The sequence below is a fragment of the Mya arenaria genome, chromosome 11 (assembly GCF_026914265.1).
Source record: "Mya arenaria isolate MELC-2E11 chromosome 11, ASM2691426v1".
Classification (NCBI taxonomy): Eukaryota; Metazoa; Mollusca; class Bivalvia; order Myida; family Myidae; genus Mya; species Mya arenaria.
In genome coordinates, this window is record NC_069132.1 from 30,955,064 (window position 1) to 30,977,818 (window position 22,755).

A 22,755-nucleotide genomic window follows, 5' to 3' on the forward strand; every position below is an offset into this window, starting at 1 on the left:
TATAAAAACACTCCATCTCATTTAAAGGTTCAAAATTTTGTTATAAATCGCAACACAAGAATAAATAATGTTGTGCAAGGCACCTTGTAAGCCAAATCTGACATTGGAGGGTGATATTCAAAATGTCACATTTGACATTATGGAATACCTACCCCGGCGAAATAATGACCATGGTCGACCATGGTCCCCACGGTTTTTGACAGTTTTTGACGGTCAACCATGTTTTATCATGGTTAACCATCAAGTACCGTGGGAAAATCATTGCCTGGACCACGGTCGACCATGGTCGACCGTGGTCGACCATGGTCTACCATGGTACAAAAAAATATCACCATGGTATACCATGGTTTGACCATGGTCGACCATGGTCTACCATGGTACAAAAAAAGATCACCATGGTATACCATGGTTTTTGAAGGTCAACCATCAAGTACCGTGAAAAACCCCACAGTAGACCATGGTACAAAAGTTTTACTCCGAGAGTCACCATTTCAACCATGGTCTACCATGGTACACCAAGGTTGACCATGGTCAGCCACTGTGACAGTTTACCATAGTCTACCATCATCCTTTTTTATCTGATTCTTTACTTTGGATAAGTCTAAAAATGATTTGTTGATTTTGGTAAATAACAGAAATAGCAACTTAATAAATGTGGTCTTATTCTTTACTGATATTTAGTAAACACACAACTTGTCAACAACAGAAGTTGTGTTTCAGTATTAACCCTTTACCAGCTGTTCTGCTAATTTTAGACTCATCCACAACGAAAGCATCTGATGGAAAGGAAGAATATCTATTGGAAAGGAAGAATGCCAAATTTGAAAACCTTTTAAAACAATTTGTGGGAAATAGAGCATTTGCTCATTAATGAGCATCTATGCTCCATTCCTCTGTGAAATGATGTTCTTGTGTTTAATTACTGTTCAAGAACTATGCAAAACTGTACTAGAACAGTAACTGATCACTTTTAAGAACAGTTGTACTTGAACAGTTCAAGAATACTTTTTAAGAACAGTTCTTGAATTTTTTAAAGACTATTGTTGTTCTAATACTGTTCTATATTAAAGTCTTAAGTACAATATAAGAACAGTTCATGAATAGTGTTTGCACTTAAAATGTTCTTGAACTGTTCATAAAGACAAGTTGGCACATTTAAAGAATAGTTTATGAACTTTTATGTTCTTAATATGTTCTTGAAATGTTCTTTTTAAACAATTTGGCACATCATAGGAACAGCTTATGAACATGGCAAGTTCTTAAAATGTTCTGCATATGTCTTTGAAAGGAAACTTGTACAAAAACAAGTAGTTGCATCAGCAACATGCAGGAAGTTGAGGTAGCTGTGGTTACAACTGGCTGGTGCATTTAGTGTAACACATTTGGCCCAGTTATAACCCAAAGATTATAAATAAAAAATAACAAACGTAAAGAAAATTCCATATCAAAATAATATGAACATTAAAATTAAATTTATTTTAATTAAAGCACCACATATATCATATGTATCATGTAAGGTGCCATGGATTGCTGGTCACATTGCCTGGATAAAGTAATTTATATTTTTTATATATATTTTTTTTAATAGATTTTTTTATTTATTTTTTGTCAAGATTTTGTCAAGTTATTAGTAACTTTTTTTCATGAAAAATGTGGAATATTTTTTAAAATGACATATATTCACTATCTTGTCAAAAAAAATAAAATAAAAATAAAAAAAAATAAAAAAAAAATATTTTATTTTATATAAAATTACTGTATCCAGGCAATGTGACGAGCACCTGTGGTCAACACTGGTTAATTAGTTGTTAAACCGGTTAAATATAATATTTACAAAATACTATAGCCATATTCTAACGTAGCTATATAACTATATTCTAACGGTTACGCATTTAAGACGAAACGCTCTTCACTGGCGGAGATAGTTTCGAACGCCCGCCATTTTTGTCGAAATAATGCGCCAAATAAACTGATGTCTTGTTTCGTTTATTTAAGGTAAGTTCAAGCGATGTAAGGAGTATAATTCAGTAACGTTTATAACGATCTTTTACGCTAATATTATTGTTTAAAATAACATAGCAACATTTTGAAGTAATGAGCAAATATGTTTTGTTGTAATACATTTTCGCGACAAACATACGAAATACGTTTGTGTAGAAACACAGTTAAATGCTTGTTTTTGACTAGCGTTCAGCTAATACTTAATTTATATATATATTAAAGCAGCTTTTAAATTTGTTTCTTAACGTTGGTAAGCTATTTTTGTCGAGAAAAAGGATCAATTGTAATGGGCCGGCAGCGATGCAAAAGTGGGTGGGGAAGGTCAAAAACTAAAACCTTTAAAAAAGTTTTTATTGTTTTGAGGAACGATCTTTTAGGGGAGTGAAACATATATTTTTGGCGACATGTTAGTAGGGAGTTAACAAATTTTACAATAGAATATTAATATTTTTTATAAAAAAAACTTTCACATTTATTCTAAAAAGTCTGTTGACATTATCACTTTGTTTTCATGTCAAAATGCTCCAGACTACCTATTTAACAATGTTGTGAGTTCGTTATTATATCTTGTCAAATAAAAAATAAAAGTTCCTCAGGTTAATAATGAAAAGTAGTGGATGAGAGATCATTTCCGGGTTACAAATATGTTAATATCTTTTTAAATATAGCTGCAATCAAAACAAAGACATTGTTGATTGGACAGTTTCAATAACTTCGACTCAGTCACAAATATACTCTTTATGTTTAAAGACAATATAGCTTTTTGATTTGAAATCTGATAAAATCTTATATCATAAAATATGCTCAAATCCTAATTACAGCTTCTCATGTTGCAATGGATAAATGGGTATGAATCATGCTTGTTAAATATTGAACCTCAAAACTAAGAAGAAATTGATTTTTTTAACATTTTTAAATTTTGGTCCTTCAATGGACTTTTGCATCGCTGCCAACCCTTGACCTTTTAAATAACCACTATGCAAGCAAATTATGGTTAAGTGTCTGAAATGTTGTTTCGTCTATTTTAGCCAACCCAAAGGAGCTAACAAATAAATCATCAGTCCTCAAACGAATCAACCAGTGAAGGAGAAAAACATTCAAAGCCGTAAATTGTCAAATCCATCAGTGAGTAGACTATTTTTTAAAGCAAATGGTAAGATTTTCATTCTGGTTTTGAAAACAATATGGTTGGATGTGTGGAGTGGATTTTATATGTAACAGACAAACACTAATGAGAATCTTTAAAAAAAAATCAGACTCAATAAATTTGAGCTCTTTGGTTCGAAAGAATTAAATAAGCTATCATTAATTTATATACCTGCAACATTGAAATCTTAATTCGCACTGATTTGATAACCAACTGGCCGTTAGTTATTTGAAAATGTTGGCAGTACAAATAAATAAAAGAAATATTTTTCAGGTTGGAAGATGGATGTCAAAGTCTTAGACAACGAAAGGCTTCCAGAGTTAAGAAAAGACCACTTCAACAAAAACAATCATGCAAAGAATGACTGCAAAAAATCTTTTCGCAGATGCGTTTCATCATCAAGTGTATAAGGAAAAGGGACCTGGGTACAGAGACTAGATGTAAATGTCAAGGACTGAAATGAGCAATTCAATGGTTTCTTACTAATTGTGTTTATATGCGTCATAAGAAATTAAAACTGTTATAAATGGATGTGTAGTAATGATGAAATTATCACCTTGTGTCGAATGACATTAACTATTCATGAATTTAGTTCATGAATGACATTTTGGAAAAATAATGTTCATGAACTGTCAAGTTCATTTACTAAGCAGGAGTTCATGAACTTAGTGGGAGTTCATGAACATGATTTGTCAAAATTGTCATTCATGAATAGTTCATGTTATTCTCATCAAACGCTTGACGTCACTGACATGGATAAGTAATTTGCTGGACTAAAGAAGCTCGATACATGGAAAATGATAAATGCGAATCAATTAATACGCTGTCGTTCTAGAATCAAAATAACAACTGTATGACTAACTTTTATCAGTAAATACAAAACTGAGTTTTGCGCGCTGATGCAAAAAATTAAGTCATTAATAACTATGCATTTAAACTCCAGAATTACCTTTAAGAACCATTAATGTACAGGTGCATACTTTTTGTTTCTTAAATACAATAACTTTATCAACTGTGTTAGTTTGAATTTTTTATCCATGTTTTTATGCACATTGGTTAAAAGTACATGTTTGAAAAATATAATGATATAATTAAGGAGAGATAACAGTTTTACTTGCGTCTATGCTGTAAGAGCGCAGTAGGGCATGTGAGCAAATTTCATAAAGCATGTTAGAGCATCTTGGGTCGTTTGCTTTCTTACCCTACTGCGTTCATACAGCATAAGCGCAGTAAAATGTGAGCAATACTTGTAACTTTAATACATAATCATAAATGAAAAAAATGTTCATTGTGGTAAAACAGAAGCAGTTAAGAAAAGTAATCTACTTTTCATGAAGAATTGAAATTGGTTACCTAAAACTGGAGCTTATAAGAAAGTGTTTTCAATTTTCTTGTTGACTATTTTTTTCATAATAGTGGTTGACATTTTAAACAAGAAAGTTATAATGTAACAATTGTTCAAGAGTTGTTCCTAAAACGTTATCGTTTAACAATTGTTATCACATCTAGTCAGGAATGTACTGGGTAGATTTCAAGATTTTAATCCATGCAAGAACATTTCTAGATCCGTACTTGATCTATTCTTAACGTGTACAAGAACCACTAGAAAATGATAAGAACATTTTAAGAAATGTGCATGAATTGTTCTTGAACTGTTCAAGAACTGTACTTTTACTACTATTTAAGAAATGTGCATGAATTGTTCTTGAACTGTTCAAGAACTGTACTTTTACTACTCTTTAAGTGTGCAGGAACAATTCAAGTTCTTGAAATGTAACAGTTTCAGTTTAAGAACTATATTGAAGACGCTCCAATATTTTACATAATGGACAGTTTGAGGCCTATATCATACTAAATATATATATATATATATACTATAATTTTGATCTAGTCAAAGTTTGGCGCAAGTTGTTAGCTATTGCAGAGAAATAAGACATTTTTTTTCCTTCTCATATACATGTAAATGGGATATCAACAGAATACAGTACTCGGCATGCTAAACTAGATGACGCCATAAACATATTTTAATCAATTCAATTCCATTTCACTGATTTTGATCTTTGTTAAGTTTGTTGTCAATCCTATTTATGTGACCATGGTCTACCATGGTATGTGACCATGGTCTACCATGGTATGTGACCATGGTCTACCATGGTAGTTCATGGTCTACCATGGTAGTTCATGGTCATATACCATGGTAGTTCATGATATATCATGGTAGTTCATGATATATCATGGTATACCATGTAACGTCAAATGGCCGCCCCACGGTTTATGACCATGGTGTGCTACCATGGTCTACCATGGTGTGCTACCATGGTCTACCATGGTATCAAACCATGGTAAACCATGGTCTACCATGGTATAATACCATGGTCTACCATGGTGTGATACCGTGGGGCGGCCATTTGACGTAACATGGTAGTCCATGGTAGTCCATGGTCATATGACCATGAACTACCATGGTAGTCCATGGTAGTCCATGGTTATTGGCCATCATTTTCGCAGGGGTAGTAACGACTTAAATGAAAATTAACAATGGCACTGTGCATGTCACGTGAGGTATAATTATATATGTAGCAGCAAGTTACCAAACTCTGGCTGAAATATTGTAAGAGTTCAGCAAAACAGACATTAACTTTTCAAGTTTTCTTTGCAAATTTGGTCACTCAAGTTTTAAAATTACTTGTAGTTCAGATTAACCCTTTCATTCATAGGGTAGTGGCCACATCCTAAGCCATTCTATAGAGTAAAAAGGCGTATCTATATAATAGACTATGGATAGAGAGGTATAAAGGCGTATCTATATATTAGGCTGGACCGAGAAGTATAAAGGCGTATGTATAAATTAGGCTATGGACCGAGAAGTATAAAGGCGTATCTATATATAAGGCTATGGAAAGAGAAGTATAAAGGCGTATGTATATATTAGGCTATGGATAGAGAAGTATAAAGGTGTATGTATATATTGGGCTATGGAAAGAGAAGTATAAAGGCGTATGTATATATTAGGCTATGGATAGAGAAGTATAAAGGCGTATGTATATATTAGGCTATGGATAGAGAAGTATAAAGGCGTATGTATGTATTAGGCTATGGACCGAGAAGTATAAAGGCGTATCTATATATAAGGCTATGGAAAGAGAAGTATAAAGGCGTATGTATATATTAGGCTATGGACCGAGAAGTATAAAGGCGTATGTATATATTAGGCTATGGATAGAGAAGTATAAAGGCGTATGTATATATTAGGCTATGGATAGAGAAGTATAAAGGTGTATGTATATATAAGGCTATGGACCGAGAAGTATAAAGGCGTATGTATATATTAGGCTATGGACCGAGAAGTATAAAGGCGTATGTATATATTAGGCTATGGATAGAGAAGTATAAAGGCGTATGTATATATTAGGCTATGGATAGAGAAGTATAAAGGTGTATGTATATATTAGGCTATGGACCGAGAAGTATAAAGGCGTATGTATATATTAGGCTATGGATAGAGAAGTATAAAGGCGTATGTATATATTAGGCTATGGATAGAGATATATTAGGCTATGGATAGAGAAGTATAAAGGCGTATGTATATATTAGGCTATGGATAGATAAGTATAAAGGCGTATCTATACATAAGGCTATGGACCGAGAAGTATAAAGGCGTATGTATATATAAGGCTATGGATAGAGAAGTATAAAGGCGTATGTATATATTAGGCTATGGACCGAGAAGTATAAAGGTGTATGTATATATTAGGCTATGGATAGAGAAGTATAAAGGCGTATGTATATATTAGGCTATGGATAGAGAAGTATAAAGGCGTATGTATATATTAGGCTATGGATAGAGAAGTATAAAGGCGTATGTATATATTAGGCTATGGATAGAGAAGTATAAAGGCGTATGTATATATTGGGCTATGGATAGAGAAGTATAAAGGTGTATCTATATATTAGGCTATGGATAGAGAAGTATCAAGGCGTATCTATATATTAGGCTATGGATAGAGAAGTATAAAGGCGTATGTATATATTGGGCTATGGACCGAGAAGTATAAAGGCATATCTATATATTAGGCTCCTTAAAGTAAGCTAACAAAACCGATGGGGATTGGGTCGTAAATCACTGCAGTGTATACAAAATTAATGCAGCAATCTGCACATTGGGGACATTCATCTGTCACAGAAATGCTGAGGCCGTCTTTTCAAATGTTTTGCTGAACAACCAGATAGTAATGAAATGTAACAAGGGATGCTTTAAGGGGTTCACACCGCAGCCTTTGTACTATAGCGCATAAATATGTCAGCGGAAATCTCTTGGGGCGTCCCATTGAAGCCTTTTTGGTGACATAATTGCTGCATCCTTCACAATGCTAGAACTTAATTATCCCCCCTTTGAATTATTGGGTTTGCATGCAAATTAGGTCGGCTTAATATAAAGAGAATAGAAATGTTTAACATTGTCAATTCTCAAAAAAAGTGCGAAAAAATGTCTTTAACAATAGGTCTGTCATTTAATGTCTGTCTGTGGAGAAATTTGAGCCATTCCTTGTTTTTTCATTTATGTGATTTATGAATTTCAAGTGAGACGTGATCATTCTAAAATAAATATTATTTTTTCAAAATGTAGATTAATGAAAAAGCTAGCTTCCACATATAGTGTGATATTAAACTGAATGACCAAGTTTGTAAATTGTTAGAAATGATAATAGTAGTGAGTTAATAAATAAATCATATCAGGTATTGTCTTTTGAAGAAGAAACTCTAAATTTTTAAATCACTGAACGACCAATCAATAACAAAATACTCTAAAAGATTTATATCTTCGGAAATTTTGTGTTCAGAACATCACGAAACTAGCGTGGAGACGTAAGTAATTGCAAGCTTGTGTTGGTTGATTGTTATAAAGGCCATTCTAGGAAGAAATATTGCCTGGGCAGGCCATAAATTGCTGCTAATATGTCCAAATAATAATTGAGGAAATTGCAAGACACTGATTTACTCCATGATAGTAAATGAAGGAAGGTTGGAATGGTTTGAGTCATACATGTTCCAAATCAGTTGAAATGAGGCCTGAATCTTTCAGTCAAGGCCTTTGAAGGAAGTTTCAAAAGAAAAAGCAAACTAAGAAGTAATTAAGATAATTAAAGAATTGGACCATTTATTTTCTTGGAAAATGATTGTTTGATTGAATAGGTTTTGTATGTAAAGCAGCACTTGCAGTATTATTATAACTCTGATAATTAGAAGTAAATCTAGATTTTAATGTCCACTGAATATGGTGCATGATTAACTCTTTGAAAATGTAACATAACTAAAGACTAATAAGGTCTTTAAATGTGTATGGCATAGATGTTTAATAACTTAAGGCGAATATTACATTTATTGTTATTTGTTAAAAAAATATATCTGAAGAATTCAGGTGGTCCTGAAGGATGGGTGATATAATTTGGCATGAAATTACTTAATACACCTTGATACTTCAATTATACATACAGGAAAATACCATCCAGGTTCATTGTAAATTGTGCCCACTGCCAAGATGCAGAATTCCAAGCCATCAGCCAGGGATGAAGAGCATTTACTTGGATGGTTGTATCTGATGGGAGTTATTGAGATAAATGTTGAAAAGTTCATAAAATACCTCTCATCTTGATGAGAACCTGATGCAATGCAAGTGTTGATGGGAAAAACAGAGCATGATAGAGAGATAGTCAAAGATAGGCAGCAGAGATGGTTGTCTGGGGTGATCATAGTGGAGTTTAGAAATCGAAAATATAGGGGGCAGGAATGGGGGGGGGGGTTACATTCCTCAATAAAGCAAATCATTCAGGTTTAACAAAGTGAAATGTGTAGCAGTGTAAGAACACAATGGAAAAAAAACTGAACTTATAATTGATTCCAAGCCAAGAACATAGACAACAAACAATATGAATTCAGAAAGCCCAATAACCAAAGACAAAGTTGGAAACTACAAGAATAACTTTGGATTTAAGCTCATAGCCATGGACACTTTGACATGGTCCAAGTCAAAGCACACTTTGGCCAAGATGAGGAACATTTTGACAAGCTCCAACTTTAAAGGACACTTTAGCAAGCTCTAAGATCAAGGTCATTTTGGACAATATTAAGGACACTTTGACAACGGCCAACTTCAAAGCACACTTTGGCCAAGAAAAAGAACACAATGACAAGCTCCAAATTAAAGGGCACTTTGCGCTCCAACTCAAAGGACACTTTAGCAAGCTCTAAGATCAAGGTCATTTGGACAATATCAAGGACACTTTGACAACGGCCAACTTCAAAGCACACTTTGGCCAAGATGAAGAACATGTTGACAAGCTCCAAGTTAAAGGGCACTTTGGACAATATCAAGGACACTTTGACAAGATCCAAGATCATGGACACGATGAAAAGCTCCAAGATAAAGGCGTGACACTTTGGCAAGCTTGACACGATGAAAAGCTCCAAGTTAAAGGCATGACACTTTGGCAAGCTCTAAGTTCAAGGACATTTGGGAGAATATTGAGGACACCTTGACAAGGCCCAGGTCAAAGCACACTTTGGCCAAGATCAAGGACACTTTGACAAGCTCCATGTTAAAGCACACTTTGGACAATATCAAAGACACTTTGACAAGCTCCATGACCATAAACACTTTGGACAATATCTAGGACACTTTGACAAGCTCTAAGACCATGGACAAAGTGGACAATACCAAGGACACTTTGACAAGCTCCGAGACCATGGACAAAGTGGACAATATCTAGGACACTTTGACAAGCTCTAAGACCATGGACAAGGTGGACAATATCAAGGACACTTTGACTAGCTCCGAGACCATGGACACTTTGGACAATATCAAGTACACTTTGACAAGCTCCGAGACCATGGACACTTTGGACAATATCAAGGACACTTTGACAAGCTCCGAGACCACGGACACTTTGGACAATATCAAGGACACTTTGACAAGCTCTGAGACCATGGACACTTTGGACAATATCAAGTACACTTTGACAAGCTCCGACACCATGGACAAGGTGGACAATATCAAGGACACGTTGACAAGCTCCGACACCATGGACACTTTGGACTATATCATGGACACTTTGACAAGCTCTGTACAGGACACTTTGGACAATATCAAGGACACTTTGACAAGCTCCGAGACCATGGACACTTTGGACAATATCAAGGAAACTTTGACAAGCTCTGAGACCATGGACACTTTGGACAATATCAAGGAAACTTTGACAAGCTCCGAGACCATGGACACTTTGGACAATATCAAGGACACTTTGACAAGCTCTGAGACCATGGACACTTTGGACAATATCAAGGACACTTTGACAAGCTCTGAGACCATGGACACTTTGGACAATATCAAGGACACTTTGACAAGCTCCGAGACCATGGACACTTTGGACAATATCAAGGGCACTTTGACAAGCTCTGAGACCATGGACACTTTGGACAATATCAAGGACACTTTGACAAGCTCCGACACCATGGCCACTTTGGACAATATCAAGGACACTTTGACAAGCTCTGAGACCATGGACACTTTGGACAATATCAAGGACACTTTGACAAGCTCCGAGACTATGGACACTTTGGACAATATCAAGGACACTTTGACAAGCTCCGAGACCATGGACACTTTGGACAATATCAAGGACACTTTGACAAGCTCTGAGACCATGGACACTTTGGACAATATCAAGGACACTTTGACAAGCTCTGAGACCATGGACACTTTGGACAATATCAAGGACACTTTGACAAGCTCCGAGACCATGGACACTTTGGACAATATCAAGGACACTTTGACAAGCTCCGAGACCATGGACACTTTGGACAATATCAAGGGCACTTTGACAAGCTCCGAGACCATGGACACTTTGGACAATATCAAGGGCACTTTGACAACATTGGCAAGCCCCAAGACCTAGATCATTATGAAAATGTCCCAATTCTAGGGACACTTTGGCAAGCTCCAAGTCCAATTACACTTGCATTCTCAGTGGCAAGACTGGGAAGTCCTTATAAAGGACAGATTCTGGAAAACTGATGGCATTATTTGCATGTGCATGTCCAGTTTTATTCTATAGCTTTGCTAAGACTTATTAAGATGTAATGACCCCCCAGGACATCTTTACCTAGTTGTTTTACAAGAAATGTAGGGTATGCCAAAAACATATGGATTGGTTTACTGACAGAATTAAGACATTTTATCAAATGTTAACTCCTGTTTTTATGGCTCAGTATCCTTCTTTCTTGATAGATTCTGATAAAAAGGAAATGGATAGATTACATAAGTCTGAAAAAAATAGATTACATAATTATCAGCTCAGAGTTTCCATGTAAGCCTTTTTTCTGCTAGTCATGTTTCTCTGGTAATATGTACATATTTTGCACCCTCAGAATGCGTAGTTTCTGTAACGATTTGATTAAGAGATAGTTAACAAACAACTTATCATCAATAATCCCCACTATTGTTTTCCACAATTGATGGGGAAAATTGTCCTGAAAACTCCTGGCTTTGCTCCCAGACATTTTCATGGCTCTTTGCCTTTTTAGAAAAAGAATTTCCAGAAAAATATAAATCAATGTTTTAGAGAGATCGTTGTTTTAGTTAAATTGTGGTATTTACATTATCTTTCCGGTTTTACTTCCTAAATCTATAAATCAGATTATTGTCAACATATTAGGGATGGAAATTTGAATTAATGTTTTCCGTAGTTTAACTGCTCTCATTGATCTGAGGCTGGAGATGGGACAAAAAATGAAAACAGAAGACTTGAAGGCTGGCTAGCAATCTGTTTACCTAATTAGCTGTTTTTATCGTCTCACACTTGTATAAAATTAGCTAGAATAGTCTGAATGTCGTTAGTTGATAGTCAGGTAAAGAGTGATTTCACTTTCCAAATAAGTGGACCGCAGTTGGGTAAATAGCATCTTCCTAAAATTGGCTCTCTTTATGACCTCATGTTTTGTAATACCTGGTATTATTAAGCAAAATGAAAAAAAATGAATAACTAATAAAATACATGTTTGACAGCTCGTTTTTTGGTATCTTTGATAATGTAGAAATAAGACCGAATTATCTTAGATGGTTGAAATTAACAGTGGGCTTGGTGCAAAGTAGCCAGGAAGAAACATGTTAGGAACTAATTTATGTGTTTGTTCACCAGATTAGGAGAACTTGAACCTTAGTTTCCAGTAGAAGTAGGAAATAATAAATACTCGCCTTTCTGTTGTTGAACACTTTGTGGACATGAATCTCCATTCATTTTTTTGAGACATCTTGGAACAATAATTGGCGGTATAATTGCACATATTTTTTTTGAATTGGTAGCTAGTGTAAGATTAAATAGCCAGTTTATTTTACAATTATTGTAAAACTTTGACAAAAAAACTACTTTAACAGATCATTCTTAATGGCACATATTAAGTGAGTGTGGATAAAATAATGTTTGAGAAAATTTAAATGACACAGATAAAGACTGAGAAGACACCTTAGTTGTAAAGAGTGCTTGGGGACACCTGTAAAAATACCGGCAGAATCTATACAATAAAATTAATGTTCTTACAATATTTTTGTTCAAACACAGTTTACACCAAAAACATGGTTACCTCTGGAAATTAACAGCGAATCTTGCGCCTTACAATCTTTAATGAAACAGGGCCTGAAAGCCTACTATTCTGACACAACTTCAATGCTTGCTGACTAGCCAAGGACACTGCAGGAGTCAAACCAGGGTCTCCCTGGTGGAAAGGTATTGTGCTCTGCCCCAAATCGTATAAAACGTTGATAAGTTGTCCACTGGCTATCATTTGACTTGTCTGCACATTAAAATGATTTGATTGGTTTGTATACATTAATTTGATAGATATTGACCAATCAATAAGGGTATTTAATAGCTTTGACCAAACCAAGAACTGTTAACCTGAGTATTCAATTGGCTGTAGAGCTCTGGCTTTGGTACAAATATGGTACATGTTTAAACAGTGGGAGCATGCATGAGACTGGTAATGATTTCATTTATGCACTGTTCACATTTGTTCCATGTTTGGAGAACTTTAATTCAATCCATTTGTTCAAATGCCAAGCTTTCTGTTTTTACTGATAAATGACCACTGCTACTCTTGGTATGAAAGGACGCTGTCACCTTGGTATGTAATGTACTGCTACCCAGTGTTGCATAATGACATTAGGAGTGGGTGGGGTAATGTCAATAGGGTTCATTAGTAACATAATAGGGCTTCTGACAAGACAGGTAATTTGGGATGGGACAGGGTCTAGGGTCAGGTGATTTAAGAATTAGGCTTTTAAAAGGGCTAATTCACTTGTTGACAGAATGGAATGTGAAAAATGAACACCAGGGTTTGTAAGAAATGACCCAAGCTTTGTGGTATCTTAAAGTCAGAGTAGCAAATGTGACCGTGAATACATTAGTCCTGCAGTTTAAATATGTGAACAAGTCTCTAGGACACAAATGTAAGCAAACTTGTTAACAATTAAGCTGTCCAGTGATAAATGTTTCATCAAAGTAATAAATGCCAATGGATAAAAATAATTTACCAATATATAAGCTCAATATTCTAAAGCATTTGAAAATTTGAAAAATCAAACTTTTGCAGGTATTAAATTTATTTGTGTTGCATTTAAAGAAGACGGAAAGTGGCATAATGCGAGTGTCACTATCATCGGACTATCAGAAGGTGTGATAGAAGTGGAATGTTAGCCAGAGAAACCTTACAAAGTGATGAAACAACCACATAAGTGGACATTGATCACTATTGAGTGGACATCAAGAGACCGATAGTTCTCTTCAGCTTCTGTCAAGTGGTCGCTTCCTCAGCTGTTGACCATCGGCAAATATTACCTGACAATGGCATGAAATTCTCTTGCATATTATAAATTGCATTTGATTCTAATATTGGGAAAGTTTACCTTACTGAAAACAACTCCTTCTTTGAAACTGTATGATTTAGGGGTGTTACTTAATTATGGCATAGTGGTTCTCAGGTCATGTGTCCATTTGTCTGTCTGTCTCTCTGTGTCTGTCCATTGTCTAGGTTAAATTTTAACTTAGTTATTATGTGACATTTTGTTAATATTCAGAATTTTTAGTCCGGTTTCAGATATAAATATTAACATACTTTAAATATGATTGCAGGTATAAATGAGAAAGTGATTGACCCTTTGGCTTCCATGACCCAGCTTTGTCATTTTATGAAAGGCCTATAAAAAGATGGAAGATTATGATAACAGAGCCCTTATTGGAATTTTATGTTAATTATTTGCCCAGGGGACAACTGAGCTATGTTAAAAAATGAAAATAATATGAAGGCCCATTAGGACTGCATTGGTCAATCAATTAATCATTTAAGGGGTCAAGAGGAATGGACTTTTACTGTAAAAATAACAGATGGGCCCAGCCAAGCATATGGGTAAGGGACATTATTAACGCCCCGCAAATAAATCATAACTCCATGGGCTAGCATGCAGACTACACAGCAGGTATTCTGTCAACCGTTATCATCTTAATTAAATGCATTAATGGTCATTGAATTGTTTGAAAAAACGACATGTTTTTGTTTGGTTTAATATTGATTTTACCATTTGCATTTCTTTACAGTGGCCATGCATGCAGTCATAAAAACATTGTACTTGAAGCAAATGGAGACGCTTGAGTAGGTAGAAATGCTTAGAATCACAAGATAAAATTTGAGCAAAATTTCTTTTCATGGAACAGTCCTTAAAGTCTTTCAGATAAAAAATCATTCTTGTATCTTAGTGTTATTTAATCTCCTATCAGGACTTTTTGCTTTGATGTTTATTTAAGATAGAATGACCATTAAGTATCTAAACTTCAACATTATGTACGTTAGATTAAATCGGACCCCCCCTCCCTCCAATTTCGAATGACTCCAAATGACAAATCAAACATAATCGTAGCACAAAAAGTTCACATGTACTATGGGTGGGCAGGGGTACTGGTAGCATCACCTGCTGTTGTTATCACCATTATCTGAGGCATGTCTTATACATGTTCAAGGCTTTGATGTTCGGATGTTACACCGGTACCATTGTCCTCTCCATGTACATCAGATAGATTATCAGATATACAGATATGATAGGTGTGATGTTTCCTGGAAATAAAAGAATTCCAGGCATATATTTTCCACTTTCATTAATCTCAATGTGGTGGGGGACATGTACTTTGAATCTTCAAGCCCTTTTGTTGTTTTTGTTTGCAGTCTTTCCTGTGTTGTGGTCATCAAAAACTTAAAGTTAACATGGTACAATCATTATAATGACAAGCATAGAGCAATTTTTCTCCAACCTCAGATGAGTAGATCCAAAAGTTAAACCATGCTAGAAATTCTTATCTTGCCAACGGGCAAAGATAAAACAAGCACCCTATGGAACTCCTTTTTAATGGTCATCACATTGTAATTACCTCCCTTGTTGAAGACTGTCATCTATAGCATCATAGAAACCTTGTCGTGTGGCAATATTTAGAATGCTAATTAATTATTAATTATATCGCTTCAAATGTCACCATAAAAAAGTTTTCACGCACCTTTCAAAAAATAATGCTTCACTCCCCAGCCTTATTTAAAGACCGATTTGACTATTAACATAATCTAAATCACTACGTGCATATCCATGACAACCATGAATTATGATTTATCCATATGCATTTATTTTCGGCTTGCACAAAAGAGTTCGAGCAAAAAATATATTTTTACTTAATTTGGTTTAACTGAGGTGGGAGAAAAAGCATCTACCATAGCCGCTCTTGAAAGATAGGTTCATCCCAACTCTCGTGCAGGGTGTTTTGCGGAAACTGGGTAAACCTTGTTTCCACAAAACACCATACGCTCGGGTCGGGATGAGCCTATCTTACAACCTCAGCCATGGAACATACTTATAATCCACGTCACTCTGGCTGCAAACAATTGTTAAAGATTTATCCCCCTTGATTGTTTGAACTTTGAAATTACCTCTGACAATAAGCAAAACTGAACTATGAACAACAAAATCAAAAATACCATGTGCAACTTGTGGTATTTTTGACATTGATTGAATTATTTTACAGAACAGCTACTCATGAGTTTAAGATTTTCTATTTAATTTAATTTTCTCTTTCTGAGAATTTGAATTACTTGATATGGTCAACAAATGAGATATTTTTCTGTATGAAATTCAACTTTTCTCTGGTATAACAGTTGAAAGATATCTAATTACAGATAAAGCTCATTACTGACTTAAAACTCCATCCCTGCAGTGAAAATTTGTTCCTTTTGTTGGATCATAGCGATCAGCGATTTTTGTCGATTCTCAAAGAACGAGCCTGATGACATTACTGAAATGTGCAATGTCTTTGGTATGTTAACTGGTCCATTAGGACTAGAAGAGAGGAAGATCTCTATCGCTGAAAATTTAATCTTGTTCTTGTTAAAACACTGACAGACGCAATCTTCTTTGTCCTGAATTTCTGACGATCAGTAAATATTTTTGGGATTAAAAATGAAATTGGTATCCCCGTCTAGCCTGGAGCTACGACATGACACCAAATTATGTTCCTTGTCTGACAATTGCATTATAATTTAAAGAGCGTCAGCGACAAATGAAATGTTATCCTGTTGGCTCAGCACAATGCATTTTGTTCTCTTTGTAAGGTGATTGCAGATGAATAGCACTCTTTTGTGCTCATTGAATTCTGGTGTTCGGATTCAGATGCATGATGTTTTTGCATGTTATCTGCCTGTATTTTCTGATGTCTCTGGAGAAAAACTTGTTGACAGGATGTAAAACCATATCCCCAGACCTGATGGAAAGTGCAGAATAGTGCATTGACTTGATCTAGAAGCTGATTTTAAGTTGTTTCAACAGCACAATATCGATGGCACCCAATGAAAAACCAGTCAATGTCAAAATGGTACATTTCAGGAGAGACAAAAATCTAAAAAAGTGAAAATCCTGAACCTGCACTTTTTTGCACAATGTTGAATGTAAGAGCAAAACTGATGTAACTCCCTAAATTTTATACAGAATTGAAACTGTCTTGCACTAAGCCTGCAAATGCAGGGATTTCCTTCATCCAATGCATTTCCACCTTTTATCACAGGGTGATTTTTGTGCTTTTTGATTGACTTCTGTAATGGGTGTTTCCTCAAAAGAAGTGGGAAAATTAACATATTTAAGAACGTTCAAAAAAGTATTGTGCCAAAATGCATATACTGTTTTTTCATTCGGTGACATCAATATGTATTATCTAAAGTCGGAGCATGCAGAAAATACATAATTAATACTCAGAATTGATTGATGTCATCAACTTCTAGGAAGGTGACATCAGTATTGTATTAATACATTCATAACAATGTTTTGATGTTTTATTTTTCAATGCTTATGTTTTTATTCTTTCCAACAAGGCAATCTATAGTGGCCTTTTCCATTGGCCCATCAATCTGTTCTTGTCTGATTTTCCCTTTCTTGTGTCCAAACCAGCAATAATCAGCACAAAATTAAGTTCATCAAATTATGGTGACATACAGGAGCATGTTTCACTGAAATTAACTAAAAACAATACTTCAGTTTGTTCCTTAAAGCCAGAAAAGTGTTTTTTATTTTTATGTCAGACATTATAATGACAATATGAAATATGTTTTCTGAATTTGATTGGTTTGTCTGAATATACTGCCAGTAAACATTATATTAATATTTGCCTTTTATGAAACTGACTCCATTTTTAGAGAGGATTGTCTGAATTTTGCCATTAATTTGCTTAACTTGGCTCTCATCTTGAAAATAATTTTAGAAAGTTTGTTTTAAGACCGTTTTATCGAGAGTTTAATGGTTGTTCAGTTGAATTAATGGCTACTTCTTGGCCAGAAAACAAAAAGGAATCTCAGATTATTATGTTAAATTTGAAATGATAATTACCTTGTGAGAGTAAAAGAACTAATAACATTGATAAATTGACAACTTTATGTTGATCATACCAGCTTTTTTGACACACTATTTGCATTTTAATGGAATATTTCATAGGCCATAAACATATACTCCTGTTTGGTTTGGATTTTATGATATCTGTTGAGGGCTGAAGACATCAAGCTTAAATCTCCTTGTCTTTATACAAAACAATTTCAATCTTGAACATTTGGTGAATTTCACAAAATCGCAAAATGTTTTTGTTGACTATAGTTTAGTTTTGAGATACTTATTTTGTTTTTCTTGCTACCTGTAGATTGAACATGTTGAGTCCTCTGCGTAGATCATCATCATCATCATTAGCCTGTTGTCTGGCATCATTGTTGTCATCCACATCATCATCATGTTGTCTTGCATCATTGTTGTCATCCACATCATCATCATCATCATCATCATCATCATCATCATCATCATCATCATCATCATCATCATCATCATCATCATCATGATCATGTTTTCTGGCATCATTGTTGTCATCCACATCATCATCATGTTGTCTTGCATCATTGTTGCCATCCACATGATCATTATGTTGTCTTGCATCATTGTTGTCATCCACATCATCATCATGTTGTCTGGCATCATTGTTGTCATCCACATCATCATCATGTTGTCTTGCATCATTGTCGTCATCCACATTATCATCATCATGTTGTATTGCATCATTGTAGTCATCCACATCATCATCATTATGTTGTCTTGCATCATTGTCGTCATCCACATCATCATCATGTTGTCTTGCATCATTGTCGTCATCCACATCATCATCATGTTGTCTTGCATCATTGTCATCATCCACATCATCATCATGTTGTCTGGCATCATTGTCGTCATCCACATCATCATTATGTTGTCTTGCATCATTGTTGTCATCCACATCATCATCATGTTGTCTGGCATCATTGTCGTCATCCACATCATCATCATCATCATGTTGTATTGCATCATTGTCGTCATCCACATCATCATCATCATGTTGTCTTGCATCATTGTCGTCATCCACATCATCATTATGTTGTCTTGCATCATTGTTGTCATCCACATCATCATCATTTTGTCATACGTCATTGTCGTCATCCACATCATCATCATGTTGTCTTGCATCATTGTAGTCATCCACATCCACATCATCATCATGTTGTCTGGCATCATTGTCGTCATCCACATCATCATCATGTTGTCTTGCATCATTGTCGTCATCCACATCATCATCATGTTGTCTTGCATCATTGTCGTCATCCACATCATCATCATGTTGTCTTGCATCATTGTCGTCATCCACATCATAATCATGTTGTCTGGCATCATTGTCGTCATCCACATCATCATCATGTTGTCTGGCATCATTGCCGTCATCCACATCATCATCATGTTGTCTGGCATCATTGCCTTCATCCACATCATCATCATGTTGTCTGGCATCATTGTCGTCATCCACATCATCATCATCATCATCATGTTGTCTGGCATCATTTTAGTCATCCACATCATCATCATGTTGTCTGGTGTCATTGTGTCATTCACTGTGATGGGTCATCTGTAGCGTCACACTTATATGTCTGCTATATATAACCGTTGTGCATTTCTCATTGAATCTTAACCAAACTTGGCCACAATGTTTATTGGCATAATATCTAGACAAAGTTGAATTAACAGCTATACAATGCTATTCCTGCAGGAGTTATGACCCTTGTTTTAATCTTAACCTCTCCTGATAGATATAAAATATAGATATAAGTTAATAAAATACATCGCGGAGATGTACCTGTATTCATATTCAGATTTGATTTTATAAAGCTTTCTCTGTAAACTTAGATATTTAAACTTAGTTGTAAATCGACCAAACAAATCAGCTTTTTAGTAAGGGGGAAATTAACTGTCTAAGGTAAAAAAAAAATCTTGTGAAAGAAGCTGTACAATTTGTGATGCATTTAAAGTTTTTGATTGTCAGGGCGCAAGAGTAGAATCTATCGAAAGACCATCGAATTGAAGTTGGTGAGAATTTTTCTACAATTTCCTGTTTATGAATGAAATCGTATGAGGATGGAGAGGGTTTTGGTCAAAAAGTGTTTCCTTTAGTCCTTGAAAAAGGTCGAATATCAAATGGATATATCTTCACGATGCCACAGTTTAAGTGGAGAAATGTTTCAACTTTAATCCTTATTAATGACTCGTCTCAGGCTTTTGGAGTTTCAAAAACTGTTATGCCGATATTTAGGGCCGTTAGTTTCAATGCTTGATGGCTTTTAAAGCTAACGTTCTTTCATAGATCATTGCAAGATATCAGACTAATGTGTAATTGTATCATCTTTTTAAATTTCATATTCATGGAATAATTTTGATACCACCATCGCAGGATTGAAGGTGCCAACATTGTTTGTACATTATAGACTTTGTTTATTAAACTTAATACGCCGAATAGGTATTCTATCACTCATTTTTTGACACTGTGGGTTCACAGTTTGAAACCTGTTGATCGATCTGTCGGGCTAAATACCGAATTATTACACTAAGTGAAATGTATACAGTACGGACAATGCATATTTTGTTAGCTATTCACATCTTCGTCTCATTATGTTATCTCAGGTTTAAAATTTTGTCATTGAAAAGAATGCGACTGACACGTGAATTTTAATGCGATTTTTTTAATAGACACAAGAATTTGTCATTTTTCATAGCCTGTTATTATAGTAGAGGGATGTAGATTGTTAACAATAGATTGTTAGCTGGTTATATATCTAAGGTTGTTAACCCTTCAAAACCTATTTGCTACTGTATCAGTGATATGAATGGCTCGTTGTGATTTATTTTCGACAGAATTTGCAAATATTAAGATCGTGGACGCTCTTTTGACTCTAATTACATACTTAGCTTAAATCGAGTATTAAATTGTGAATACTAAAATGTATAATTGACATTGATATGAGTAAAATGATGTTAATAAAAAAACATTGTGGAGGGGGGGGGATTTAACGTAGTGATTTAACATAGGGATATTAGCTTTTTAGGACTCAAACTCAAAAGAGTTTTTAATGACTGCCAGAAAATACATTGCAGAGGAGGATTGAGACTCAGGAATTATGAGAATATGAACCATTGCATGTTCTTTCAATTTTACAATAGGATAAGTAAAATCTGTTCAGTAAATCTAGCTCAGTAATGTTGAGGGGAAAAAGAAGCTGCCCATCATTCAGCGATTTGACAGGGGTGTTATTAAAGATAAACAATTCAAGACATAGGCTAAACAATATGGGCAAAATATTTTGTTGGATTCTACTCAAGACAAACAATTGGGTGGAAATATTGCTCGCTCATATTACTGCTATTTTAGTCCTTTAAATTTGCTTCTTGTAATAGAGAGGACTAGATGTCTATTTTGCACAGAAACGATAGAAGAAAGTCTCTGAGTAAGATGAAGGACCAAAATGTTCTTGCACCTAAGCTAAATCAGCGTAATAAATTAATGTAGTAATTGAGATCAGAATGGGCGGAAGCCATATCAGCTGTATAAGTCTAATGACATTTTATTTTGTTTGGCAAAGTAAACAGCCAAAAATGAATAGTATAGTTGATCAACAAACTTTATAATGATCGAGGTCTGGCAAATGCAAAAACAGCTATATTCTTCAAATTTTGCTCTATTCCATCTAGAAAAAGTTAACAAGAAAATCTTCAAAGCATTATTATTAGTATTAAAGTAAAGTAAGTAAATTCTTTGATTATTAAAGTATCACCTTCTGAGGTAAGGACCATGTTCAGTCCCCCGGACTTGTGAGACACCTTTTAATACTACACTTTCCTATCCTTGAAGGCAATCAGCACCGATTATTTAACTAACTGCAGACGGTCAGCTGAACAGGCCATATCAGAACAAGCCCCTAGTAAGGCTCTAACCTTCAACCTCCTGCTCTGTAGGCAGACGGTTTAACCACCAAGTCATGGAGGCAGTATAATGATAGATTAAACAATGAAACATCAACATCATTTTACTGCCCTAGAATGTAATTTATGCATCAAAACCCTTTATGGTATGTAAGAGACAAGTCCCCTGGACTGTTCTTTTATTCTTCTCTGTAAGTTACCTATTAAATTATGGAATTACGCGGCTTTGCAGCTGTGAGCTTTTAAAGCTTTAAAACTGACCGATGGTCATTTAATTTTATCCCATAGTAATGGAAATGACCATTTATCATGGTTTGATAAATTTTGGATCATTGTGTCAAAGGCTTATCAGAAATCGAAAAGACTTGTATCGAATCTGGGTGTTAATGCTGATTATTGTCACTGACTCAGCATTAATTTTCTTTTCATTACGTTCAGAGATTGATACACAAGTGTTACAGCATTTGACGAGCTGATTAATTGCTGATAAGTTACCTATATCATAATCTGGCCTTAATTCCTTGAAATTTATAAATTGACTTGTAATTATTGTGATAGATCAAATTAACCCTCAGCTTGGAAGGTCACGCTCGAAAAATTCAATAAAAATTAAGGTATTATTTATTTGACACTTTTGCAAATTCTCTGTAGCTGGATTTAAGACTGTTTTTTTATTGTAAGTGAAATTTTTCTGGCATTTTAAATCTAAATGCATGTT

At 34.9% G+C, this 22,755-nt stretch overlaps 1 protein-coding gene and 1 long non-coding RNA gene across 3 annotated transcripts in view; both read left to right on the plus strand.

Annotated features, from left to right (window-relative positions):
* LOC128209021 (kinesin-like protein KIF26B) overlaps positions 1-22,755 on the plus strand; it is a 150,943-nt gene that overhangs the window by 36,733 nt on the left and 91,455 nt on the right. The window lies entirely within an intron of this gene.
* Positions 1,756-3,679, plus strand: LOC128209022 (uncharacterized). Of its 2 annotated transcripts, XR_008256932.1 has the most exons (3): positions 1,761-1,995; positions 3,030-3,126; positions 3,422-3,679. It is a non-coding gene; the product is annotated as an uncharacterized LOC128209022 (long non-coding RNA). The 2 variants fall into 2 exon arrangements; XR_008256931.1 differs by having other exon boundaries at positions 1,756-3,126.